The 12,903-nt window shown below is 39.5% G+C and overlaps 1 protein-coding gene across 10 annotated transcripts in view; it reads left to right on the forward strand.

Moving 5' to 3' along the window:
- SGMS2 (sphingomyelin synthase 2) overlaps positions 1–12,903 on the forward strand; it is a 130,564-nt gene that overhangs the window by 27,320 nt on the left and 90,341 nt on the right. For 7 of the 10 annotated variants that reach the window (XM_072809926.1, XM_072809928.1, XM_072809927.1 and 4 more), the window contains 2 exons: positions 1,325–1,492; positions 4,630–4,748. The gene's annotated coding sequence lies outside the window, so the exon portion shown is untranslated. The remainder of the gene's footprint in view (positions 1–1,324; positions 1,493–4,629; positions 4,749–12,903) is intronic. The other 3 variants (XM_072809923.1, XM_072809925.1, XM_072809924.1) reach the window with 1 other exon arrangement.

The raw sequence follows: 12,903 nt of genomic DNA on the forward strand, positions 1-12,903 counted from the left end.
CACTAATATACCAAGACAGACACTTACCTTGCTTACTCTGCCCCTACAAGGGAAGACTGCATATCCTTCCTGGCCTCTGACTGAGACATTTGAATCAAAGTGGGTGAAGTGGGGGTGGATAAGGCAGGGAGGTGTTGGATCATGTTAGCAAACCCACCAACATGGCTCCTTCTCTAAACAGCTTTTATTGGTAGCAAAGCAAACATTTAGACCAGCATCTTATATTTCAATTGTTGAATTTGAAGGTCTGATTTTCTAATCTAAACTCCAAATCTAGGCAGAGGCACATAGTTTGCATATATTAACTCACTTAACCTTCATAGCAGCCCTATAAGGGTATGTCTTACTGTTGTTATACCCATTTTACAGATGAAAAAGCTTAGTCCTCAAGCAGTCAAGTAATTTACCCAAGGACAATGAATGGTGAGGATTGGGTTGTAGGCAGCCTGGAGCGAGAGTCTGTCCTCCCTGCCTATGCAAAGACTACATTCTGAGAGCAATCCATTAAATAGCCCTATTAAAAAAGAGATCTCATGGTCAAATATATAAAACTAATCTTTGATGAAAAAAGTAAACATTTCTTTAGTCTCTTCTGATCTTCTCACAGCTTTTACAATGCCAATGTGCTTTATGACTCTTCATCAGGATATGGAGTTCAGCATTTGGCCACAGAGCACTTTTCAAGAAGTATCTCTTGGGATTAATGTTCTGAGGAACACTAGTTTGGGAAATATGGAGAAACTACTCTGGTCGGGGGAGATACTTTTTGGTTTGGTCACAGATACAGGATTTTTTGTAATTTCTATATGTCAGTTAAAATACTAAGAAATTCCTTCCATTAAATTTTACTAAGAGTTATATGAGTTTTCATAGGTAAGGCTGGGCCATTCAGGCTGACACTGACACATACCCAAACCATTGCAGTAAAGGACAGTGGAATTGTTGTAACAGAGATACAAAGCAAGGTCAGCAGAAGACAAGGCTACATTTCAGAGGGGGAAAGGGATAATTTCATGGATGAGGTAGAGTTTGAGCAGGACTTGAAGGATAGGCAATTATTTAGGATTAACTTAATTAATTTTAGGCCTAAATCAATTCTGCTCCAGGATAGAGTCAGAAATCCTAGAGACTCTGAAGGTCAGTTATGATCCTAGAGTTTGTACAGGGGTAGTAGTCCTACAGCTAAGCAAAGACCACAAATTGGCAGCCCCTAGGAAAGATGTGACCAACAGACTCTTGTTTGGCGAGCATAATGTGCTGGTACATATATGTGTATATGTATGTACAGCATTCCTCCTCTTATCCATGGTTTCACTTTTCACAGTTTCAGTTACCCCAAGTCAACTATGGTCTGAAAGTAGTATAATCTTCCTTCTGACATATCATCAGAAGGTCAATAGTAGCCTAATGCTACGTCATGACAGACTGTGGCCTTCACTTCGCTTCATCTCACCACATGGGCATTTTATCATCTCACATCATCACGAAAAGGGTAAGTAAAGTAAATAAGCTATTTTGAGAAAAAGAGAGATAACATTCATGTAACTTTTATTACAGTATGTTGCTGTAATTGTTCTATTTTATCATTAGTTATTGTTGTTCATCTCTTACTGTGCCTAATCTATAAATTAAACTTTATCGTAGGTATGTATGTATGGGAGAAAACATAGCATATATAGGGCTTGGTACTATTGGTGATTGGAGGCATCCACTGGGGGTCTTGGAATGTATCCTCCATGGATAAGGAGGGATTACTATACAAGTGTAGGTTTAATTTAATACATGTACTCTTGGGTCCCAACATCAGTCCCATCTGATTTACCAGCCTGGTCCCTGAAGTCATCTGAGTCTCCCTCTTCTAGGGTGGTATAACTATGCACTGCAGCTAAACGATGCAGTGCCTCTACTCATCTACCAACATATTAATATGACAATATCATGGAAAACTTGACAGTTGGATCTCTGTTGGGGAATACATATGAAATATCCCTCTGGATATGGTACGCTGATTCTTCCTATATTGGTTATCACAACCTCTCTCCAAAATGGATAAGCACATACCTGTGCTTAGCCCTGCCTATAGCATTTGAGTTCAGTAATTTTTATAATGGATTATATTACATTAAACTTGGCAGATCTATCATTCTTTTAAATATGCTGGGAACAGGAGAAGCATAGGATGCCAAATAATTTAAAACGTAATCTTTAAAAATCATTAGATAATGATCCACAGGCCAACTAAGTCATTTCCCTTAGGGGCTTTTTAGGTTTGTTTTGAAATCTTTTATAGTTTTGGTTGTTCTTCTGAACAAATATAGTAGTTTCATTAATGTTCAGAAGGTAAACAGTGTATGTTTACAACATATTGTTATGGTTATAGGCACTCAAGTGTAATAAAATGTATCCTTACATATGATACTCTTGTAGAGCTTTGACCACAAGAACTATTCTATGCCTCCTTATAATTATTGCCACACAGGGTCTGGACAAAGATACCAACAGAAAGCTATTGTGGGCCTCTTACCATTTTTCTCAAGAGGGGCAGAGGTAGGAAATCACTCTTTTTACTTCTCCTATGGAATTCAGTCCTCACGACTTGAAGCTATATCACGCATGGAACTGGGTTTTCTTTTCTCTTGCAATAGACATCTTCTTGTGAGGACACTGATTCTGAGAGATCACAGGATTCCACAGAGCAGTGCCACAGAAATGCCCCAACTGCTTCGGCAGAGGGAGAAGCAGGCTTCATGTAGGAAGCCCAATGTGGGACTCGATCCCAGGACTCCAGGATCATGCCCTGAGTCAAAGGCAGGTGCTCAACCACTGAGCCTTCCAGGTGTCCCTCATTCAATGTACTTTAAAAAGCTACAATGTATAACTGATTTTTATCCAGTATATACATACAGTTTTTAAATATCCAGCCAGTACTTAAAAGGCTTTAGTAAACACTAATAACACTGCCCTACCCAGTCCACAATCCTGCTCGCCACCCTACTCACAGTAAAAACCACTTCCAACTTTCATGTTGCTTCTACTAGCAATTATTTATGTATTTAAAATTATATTATTATACTGCTATTTATTGATCTATTTTAAACATTTTCTCTATACTTCCTGTTACAGAAGTTGAAGTATGTCATGAGAGATGTACACACACACATACATCCTTTTCCTTCCTCGTCCTCTCAGTATAGCTTTATTACAATTTTTGGCTGTCAGCAATCATTTACATTACTATATCCAGGAAATATTCACTGTTCAATCCAAGTTGCATATAATGAATATTTCCTTTTCATACAACATTTTCTTTTTTCCTGGAGTCAAAACTACCATTTCTTTAGCTTCGCATATGTCTACCGTTTATTTTATTTTAAATTCTTTCCAAGAGATCTACTGAACCTCTATGAATAAATATTCCCAAACATTTGAACACATTCATACCATTTTTCACCTAGAGACCTCCCTCCATAAGCCCTCTGTCTTCTGTTCTAGTTGGGAGAGGTTGGCTGCCCTCTAGAAAGGCTTGGGGCATAACAACCTCTTCACTCTTCTAATGGATCCTCTTGCATTTATCATCAATCTGAAAATGTATTAAAAGACACAATCGACATTTATTTCTTACTTACTGCTGTGGACTGAATTGTATCCCCCTCTAAATTCATATATTATGGGATGCCTGGATGGCTCAGAGGTTGAGCTTTTGCCTTTGGCTCAAGATGTGATCCCAGAGTCCTGGGATCGAGTCCCACGTCAGGCTCCCTGCATGGAGCCTGCTTCTCCCTCTGCCTGTGTCTCTGCCTCTCTCTGTGTCTCTCATGAATGGATAAATAAAATATTAAAAAATAAAAGAATAAATAAATAAAAGAATAAAAGAATAAATAAATAAATAAATAAATAAATAAATAAATAAATAAATAAATAAATAAATAAAATTCATACACTGAAGCCCTAACCCCATGTGACTGTATTTGGAGATAGTGTTTTTGGGAGGTAATTAAGGTTAAAGGACATTATAAGGATGGGGTCCTAATTGGATAAGCTTGATAGCCTTATAAGAAGAGGAAGAGAAAGAAATCCTTCTCTCCACCATGTGAGGACACAACTAGCTTTCTGTAAGCCAGGAAGAGGCCTTTCATCAGATTTCCCAGCTTTCAAAACTGTGAGAAATAAATAAGTGGTTAAGCCATCTAGTCTAGGCATTTTATTATAGTGGTCTGAGCAGACTAAGGCAGTACCTTTTCACTGGGTGAATCTGAAAAATATCAGTATTTGTCAGTCTTAGGGTTAATTTAGGTTCTCCAGAGAAGAATCCTCCAATCTGTTTACCAGTCTGTTGACAGAATTCTGAGAGTGTAGCAGAGAAAAGAGTCTAAGAACTATAATTCAGCACAAAAATGTTCATTCTACCCACATTCTTACAACTCCGTGCCTTGTTCTGTCCTTTCACTGGACTAGGTGTCCTGAAGTCAAGAATCTCTCTCTAACCCAGTTTCTCCAGAGAATAAGATTCCTTGAGCAGGCTGGTAGCATATGGGAATGTAGTCTGCTGGCTGGGTCATGTAAGGAAGGGGACCAGTAAGCTCAATCATTGCATAAAAACTTTCAACCAACATCTCTGTTTTCATCCAGATACTCACCTCTACCTTCTGAAGTATCTGCTGGATCCAAGTGCAGAACATCTAAAGAGCTCTACATGGCAAACTGACTTGTTTCTTATCAAAATTCTTCAACTCTGCTACTGTGCCCAGGTATCTAGGTGTATATGCTGCATGCCCTGCTAAGTCAGCTTCTACTTCGTATGCGTTCCATTTTCCAAAAATGTGTTGACATGGCCTTATCTGCCATTGCCTCCTTTCCCATTAATTTTGACCTTGTGGTTTATTATCTTTTGTTGTTCCTCTTTTCTTTCTTGGTGGAAATATTTTAAGATGCAGTCCCCCAGTATATCCTCAAGCCATTCTGGCAAACTCTACCTTGGTTTCCATCTCCCCATAAAACTGTCCTTGCCAAGGTTGGCAAGTATCTCTATTATTGCCAGTGTGGTGGGGGCTCTTCTAAACGTATCTTACCCAGCACAGTGGGACATGATACTGTTGATCTCTATCTTCATGCCCCACTCCTCTCCAAACATCTGCTGGTTTTCTCTCGCATAACTGCTTCTAATCACCCACCTCTTTTATTGGTTTCTCCATCTTCCATCTCTACTTGAGAACAAAATGTTGGAGTTTCCCAGGTGTTAATACTGGATCTTCTCTTTCCTAGTTGTGACTTTGCCTTGGGTAATTTCATCAAATTCTTATAGGTTTAACTATTTTCCACTCCCAGATTAGTATTTCCAGGCTTTCCCTCTCCTCGGACTCATCCATCCAACTGCCTAATTTTTTATACCTCTTACACACCCACAAATCCTACCCCTCATCGGGGAACTTCTCTCTGTCTCTAGGTTGACGTCACTAGTCTACAACCATTGTCTCCTGTCTCTAAAAAAAATATAGTAGCCACGTCAAATAAAGCTCTAGCATCAAACTTGTGACAATTGCTGGGAGGTTCCTGCATGGGAGCTACCAACATCTGCAGGGACATATCTTTTGACAATTGGGAGAGAGGCCCTCACTCAGAGATCCTCTTGCCTTCATATACTCCAAGTCATTATCCTCCAAAAAGAAAAGTTTTCCCATTAATTCAAATTTCTTCTATTTTATGAAGAGGGAAAAAATGCTGAGATGATCTTTTAAAACAATTCACTGTGGTAGAAACCACCAAAACAATACAGAAATCAGAAAAACAGCAATAAAATTTTCCATTTGGGGAAGGGAGAAAAACACAACTAGGAAAGCATTCCTTTGCTTTTTTCTCTCTGCCACCCAAGTTCTATTTGTACTTGACAAGGCCAAACTAAACTTTTTGCCTTGTTAGGAACTGCAAGGATTTTTCCATTCTTTTTTTTTTTTTTCTTTCTCCCTAGACCACAGCAGCTCTCTTCCAGTATAGCTAGTTGACTTCAACTTTTCACCATAATTCTATTGGATTTCTCTCCCCATTTTCTCTGGAGAATGTTATTTGAGTACATATTTCAGTGCAAAAAAAAAAAAAAAAAAGGAAGGAAATTTTAGTTGATTTTTAAAAAAATTACTACTCAGTAAAACAAGGATGCTACCAGATAAAAAAGAATTCTTTCTTTTAAACACGTCTTCATTTTGTAGGAACTGTATATTCATCCTTCTGTTGTTGGTGCTGTGAAAGATTTCAGGGGAGCAGTCCTAAGACGAACGAATTGCTTTATTAAATGGTGGCCCAATTTGCTTTGGTTTATTGACTGTTTCATTCATTGCCTTAATATTTCTGCTCATGCAAAGGAAAAACAGTGCAGTGGTTCTGAAGCCAGATGGTTAGGTTTAAATCCCAGCCTAGCTACTTAGCTGTGTGACCATGTGCATGTCGCTTAACCATTATCCCTCAGTTTCCTCATGCTGTTGATATACAAGATTGTGACATGGCCAGTGTATTCTAAATGCAATTTAAGTGCTAGTTACATCTAAAGGCTAGGTATACATTTGTTGCTAGGAATCAAATGATAGGTAAGACCAACATCTCACTCTACGGGGCTTTCTAGTTGTAAGATTTAAGCAAACAACTTCACTTAAGCCTCAGTTTAATTATTTGTAATCCAGCATCTCCCTCATAGGATTGTTGTGGGAATCACCAAAGATATGCTAAGGAAAATGCTTAATAGGGTGTGGTGAATATTAAACACTCAGTGTGAACTAACATTGTTCAGCAATAAAGGCAGATAATTAAACAGCTGTAGGGATGTAATAACTTATGGTCGTGAAGTTTAGGGTGCTATACAACCACCCACTAGAATATCTAAATTGAATGAGTTAGCCCAAAAGAGAAGTGGAAGACAATTTTCAGACAGGTGAAATCACTGGTTTAAACAAACTGGAAGTTTCAGATAGTGAAGAATGACAACTGGAAGTGGCAAGCTTTAAAATCAGAGCAGTAGGTAGAAATCAAGTCCTAATAGACCTTTCAGCTATTCTCAGAGTTGTAGTTCATCCTGAGAACTGGGTGAAACGAGATGTCATGTAATGGGCTCAGGTAGGGGAGTCACCTTTAGAAAGAGCCTGATGGCTGCAAGAACATGGAATGGGCTGGAGGGGCCTAAACCAGAGGCAGGAAATCTTTGGGAAGCTACTGCCCGTTCTAGGTTCTAAGTGAGGGATGGAAGGTAGTGGCCTGGGACAGGGTAGTGACAGTGGGATGTAGAGACTTGATGTGCTTCCTTGGTCCTGCCACTTTGGAGAGCACTTCCTGATTTCAGTTTGCAGTCCTCTTTTTGACTTACATAGATTCTCCCGTGACCATTTCTTTGGCTCACCTCTCACCTACCAAAGTGAGGGGAATTTTTTGTTCTCCTGCAAATTCCCAAAACATCCTGCCAGGGCAGCAGGCCCTTAAGAGTTCACCAGTGTTTGCTGGTTTGAGGGCTGATTGTTTCCCACAAAGAGAACAATTCTTAATCAAATACTGCTTGAGGCTCATACCATTTGTTTTGCATGCTGCCATCTGGAGCTGCCCCCAGATATGTCATGTGACTGGAGTGCTGCAGAGATGATTAGGACTGCAGTTTTCCATCTAGAAAGTTAATGTTTACCTCACTGGGAGAAGTGCAAGTACTTCTCGGTGAAATGAAATAATGAGTTACCAACTTCTTCACCACCTGACCATACTTTATCCAACTACTTAAAAATAGTTCCTCTAGAAACAACTTGGGTATTGGGCAATGAAGAGGGTGTATTTAGCTTTTTCCTGGGAACCCAACCCACCCCAGTCATTTAATTCACCACGAGAGTTCAATGTGACTCGGCATAATCAGATACAGGAGTCCTGGGTTGTGATAAGATAAGTAAGCAATAAATATCTTATTCAAATAAGAAGACATGACATTTTAGAGGTTATTTGCCTCCATATTTCTCTCCTAGACCATTATGGGTTTTGGGGAGGAGAGAGTTTTATGGGTTTTGTTTCCAGCACCATCTTTGTTCACTAGAAGCCCCATCAGAATAGCCTCAAGCAAAATCATAGGTAAAGGAAGTGAATTTAGACAGCACTTCCCACTTTTTATGACTCTGCATTGCCAGCCTTCAATGCCTTCACTCGATACTCTCTTGGAAATAGGAAAACTAATGAACCAATTCCCAGTTAAGTCTTTAGTATGTTTGTCTTAGTATCAGGTGGACGTAGTCCCAGCGAATCAAAGGTGATCTCAGATTCAGAGGGCCTGCAGAATTTGCTGAAAAACATAAATTTGGGGGTCATGAAGCTAACAGGAGGAAGTCCAAGTCAGAACCAGTTTACTTGAGATCAACGTCCAACCTGAGAGCCATGAACATCAGGTCTTCCTGCCCTCCTCTCTGGCAATCCCCTGTGTAGCCTTGACATTTAATTCCACAAACCTTCCAACACACTAACTTCAGATCTCTAGCTACCACTACAGTAGCAAGCGTCACTCTGTGGGACTTATGCCAAAAGTTCCCTTGACCAGCATTGGGTTAAATAATATCCCTTGCAATTGTGCCCACTCCAAAATGATAAATTTATAATCTGTCTCTCTCTCTCTGAAAGCAGCAGCCTCAAACCTGCACTTCAAGTTCATGGAGACTTCAGGATTTATCCCTTTTCCTGGTCTCCGCTATCTCTAGTTTTAGGGCCTCTCTGATCTGGTTCCATTCCTTCATTCACAGAACTAAATTTCATAGGTTTTTTACTTTATTTGATATTGTTCTAGACCAATTGCTATCATCCTTGGCTGTACACTGAATCATTCAAAGTCCTTTTAAAAAAATACTGTGCCAGGGCACCTGGGTGGTTCAGTGGTTGAGCGGCAGCCTTTGACTCAGGTCTTGATTCTGGGGTTCTGGGATTGAGTCCTGCATCAGGCTCCCTGAAGGAAGCCTACTTCTCCCTCTGCCTATGTCTCTGCCTCCCTGTGTCTCTCATGAATAAATAAATAAAATATTTTTAAAAATTTAAAAAATACTGTGCCTGGGACCCACCCAGAAATTCCAATTTAAGTGGTTCGTGATGTAGTTTAGGCCTCAGGGATTTCTAAAGCTCTCCCAGTGATTCTAATCCACAGATAAGGTTAGAGACTGCTGGTCCAGAGATATAGCAATGACCAAGAAAATAAGGCAGGGCTCATATTCTAACAAGTTCAAATTCTATCCCTCCTCTGAGTAAACAATGCCTTAATAACCTCACCAGTGTACCCTTCTACTAAACTGGCTCTTCCTGGTTCTGGTCCTAGATGAAACCATCTAACTGCCTCTTCTCAAGCACTCAGGTATCCTGGCACAGCTGTGTTAAAGATATAATTCTGCTGATTAACTTCATTATATATTTACGAGCTCCATCCTCAGCTTGGCTCTCAACCTTGGCAAATTTTTACTTATCTTTTGCCAGCTTCCTTTCTCATTTCTGAAAGCAGATATCTCCAATCTTTATCTCTCTCTCTCTGAAAACCCTCTATCAAGATCCTACCTTTCTCACTCTCAGCTGTTAACTCAATCTCTGATTTAACAAGTAGTACAGGAGTAAACTCCAGGTCAGAAGCTTTGCTTCTCTGAAATTGCTCTGGCAAAGGACACCAGTGACCTCCTTGACAAATGCAATATTTGCTTCCCTGTCCTCATCCGTTCTATAGCAGAGGGTATTGATCATGACGGTTCTTTACTTAAAATGACCACAGTCTGGTCAAGATAATGTGGAATTGGAGGCCAGGAAATAGGTGGAGATGAGAAGAGCAGGCTGCTTTCCTTTCACTGTCTCCTTGATGAAAGCCCAGTTGTGCCAGAGAACTCTGCTATCAACAGACAATGCCTGGGAATCCATGGTCAGATTACGTGGCCAAGAAAAGGTCATTTGCTACAGGCAAAGGGCCCCATAGTCTTAGTTGACTAAATAATTGGCAAATCATGACAGTCAAGAAATCATTTTGCATCACTGTACCCTTTAGAATGTTTCCACAAATTAATTCGAATTACTTAAGATCCTGAGTATGGATTATCTGCAGATTTCTGAGGAAAGGCTATTTAGGGAGTCTCTGAATTACAAAGCTCAGAGTGATTTTTGTTGTATATTTGTACAGTCTTGTAAAATCCCAAGTCCCTTTAACTTGGGACTATCTGGAGCAAACCTACATAACTGCTTACCTTGCCTTCATGGTGGCTTCTTTTTTCTCCTAATTTTCTAATGTTTAAAGATAATGTTAAACCTGACCAAAGAGCATTTTCCCACTGCAGTTACAGATGATGTAATGTTAATAACTTAGGCTACATTTAAATTGTATAGTAGTTAGTATAGGGGAGGGGTTTGGGAGAATAATTGGTTAAATTAAACTCTGAAGTCATTGGTCTTTTTTTTTTTTTTAAGATTTTATTTATTCATTCATGAGAGACACACACAGAGAGAGGCAGAGACACAGGTAGAGGGAGAAGCAGGCTCCATGCAGGGAGCCCGATGCGGGACTCCATCCTGGAACTACAGGATCACGCCCTGGGCCAAAGGCAGGTGCCAAACCGCTGAGCCACCCAGGGATCCCTGGTCTTTTTAATTTGCCCTACTATGCTTATTCCCAGCTGGGATCTTCCAGTTGAGAATCTCGATGGAGTTCAATGCCCTTAGAAATACCTTATCATAAACCAACCTGTCATGGACTCCCAAAACTCTGTAGGAAGCTATGATGGTTATTCTCCCTTTGCCCTTCCAGATCCATTCTCACCCTACTCAGCCCTGTTCTGTAGCCTTGGACTCTGAACTTTCCTGCCTGTACCATCTGACCTTCCTTCCTCCCTCCAGGTCAATCACCAGCAGGAAATCTAAGAGGAGAGAGGTCAGGATCACTGTTCATCTCACTCTCTGCACTCTGAATGGCTACATTTCTCCACCTAAGGCCACAGCTTCTGTCTAGCAGCTTCTTTTTATGGTGCTAGCTCTTACTGGCACTGGAGACCTCTTTCCCTCCCTTCCTCTCCAGGCCCAGAGGTGATAATGACTTCCAATGTCCCTGGGTGCTTCATCATTTCTTGTGTCATCTTTGTACTGGCTTCTCTAACTACATCCTTTATAAATAGTCCCTTCATTAGACTATTTAGTTAATCTCTTTGGGTATGCCAACTTTTTCCTGCCAACACCCTATTTTGAGTATATGTACACCCATATGCCTATGGTGCAACATTTTGGTGAATATAATTGCTACTATTATTCTATGTTTTCCTCTTAACTTTTTCTGTTGATTTAGTTATATACAACGGGAACTAACTAGCATGTTGCAAAGGGTGTTATCCTAGAGATGATGGGGTAGGGGGAAGCCACGAGCCAGAAGTGGTTGGCCCTGGTAGTCACAATTAAAGTGGGTTCTAAGCAGGTTGTCATGCAGTCCATGAGATGGGGCAAAAACCTTTGAAAATAAATGTGAAATAAATATATTAACTGTTTCTGAGTGAAATATGATCACATTCTGATAAATGTAATTCTAATGTGTTCATATTATTTTCCCAACTGTATTGAGAACACTTTGAAAATTGATTGATTTAGGAAGCACACATGAATGGGGGCGGGGGGGGGGGGACCTACAGCAGACCAACAGACTGAGCAAGGGGCTGATCTCAACACCCTGAGATCATTTCCTGAGATGAAATCAAAAGTCTGACCCTTAAACTAATGAGTCACCCAGGTGCTCCTGTGTTGAGAACACTTTGAAACCAGGGATATATGCTACACCTTTGGTCTCCCTTATAAAACTCAGCATATAGTAGGTACTTGATAAATGCTTATGGGATAGATGGACTCAATATAGATGAAAAGTGCAGTTAATCAAATGTATTTATAGAGTAGCAACAGGTGGCTAAGTGGAGAAACCTAGAATACATATAATAAATAAGATAAATTTTCTCCCTTCAAATTTAATTGGAAGAAAAGTAGATATAATGAATGAAACCAGACCAAGAAATAGATGGTTAAAAGAAGGACAAGATTAATTTATAAGAATTAGCTAAGAAAGGGCAAGTGAAGGAGAGAATGAAGAATGGCAAGTTAGGGGTAGGAGTGGGTGATATAATGTTAAATTAAGCAGAAAACAATGGATTTTAAAAACACAAAAGAAAATAGGAAATGTTTTTAAAAATTATCATAGGCAATTGCTTGCTTCTGAATCTTAAAACATTCAGATTAAATATTGACTGCAGACTAAGGAGCCATCAGAATCTAAGAGGATGTTGTAAAGATTTAATAAATGAGTTAGTGATATATGAAAGTAGTCTGGCTTCTTTTCAGTGACATTAGTATAAAAGCAGGTGTTATTTAATGTGAAAATTATAATTGTATATATGATACAATCTTTAGTGGCCACTGCCTGAAAACACACCAAAGATTAGAATTGAAAAAACTGAGAAGCCAAAGATTTTCATCTTATTCACTTTCCATATCTCTTCATTCCTGACTATATTTAGTTACCAGAAAGTTTTATATGATATACATATGGTTGTTATAGTATTTATTACATAATTAAGGTATTGGCTGGACACTGTCACATAGAAAGCACAACACTACACAGTTATTACCTCCTTTCATCGTAGAAAGGGCTTGTATAAAGAGGCAGACTTTGTACCCTTCCTATTAGACATTTTAGTCTGAACTAACAGCTGGGAAGTCAGATCTGCATAAAGTTAGCATGTCCTCCAGCAATATCATCCTCCTTCACATTTTAAATTAGAGAAAAAAATATATGTTTAATCTGCAATTCAAGTCCCACTCCTTTTAAGAAGGGCAAGTTGGGGGTAAGGTGATATAATCAAATATAGTGCCCTGATAAACTGTGTGGAGGAAGATGTGTGCGTGCAC

This window comes from Canis lupus, chromosome 33 (genome assembly GCF_048164855.1).
Source record: "Canis lupus baileyi chromosome 33, mCanLup2.hap1, whole genome shotgun sequence".
NCBI lineage: Eukaryota > Metazoa > Chordata > Mammalia > Carnivora > Canidae > Canis > Canis lupus.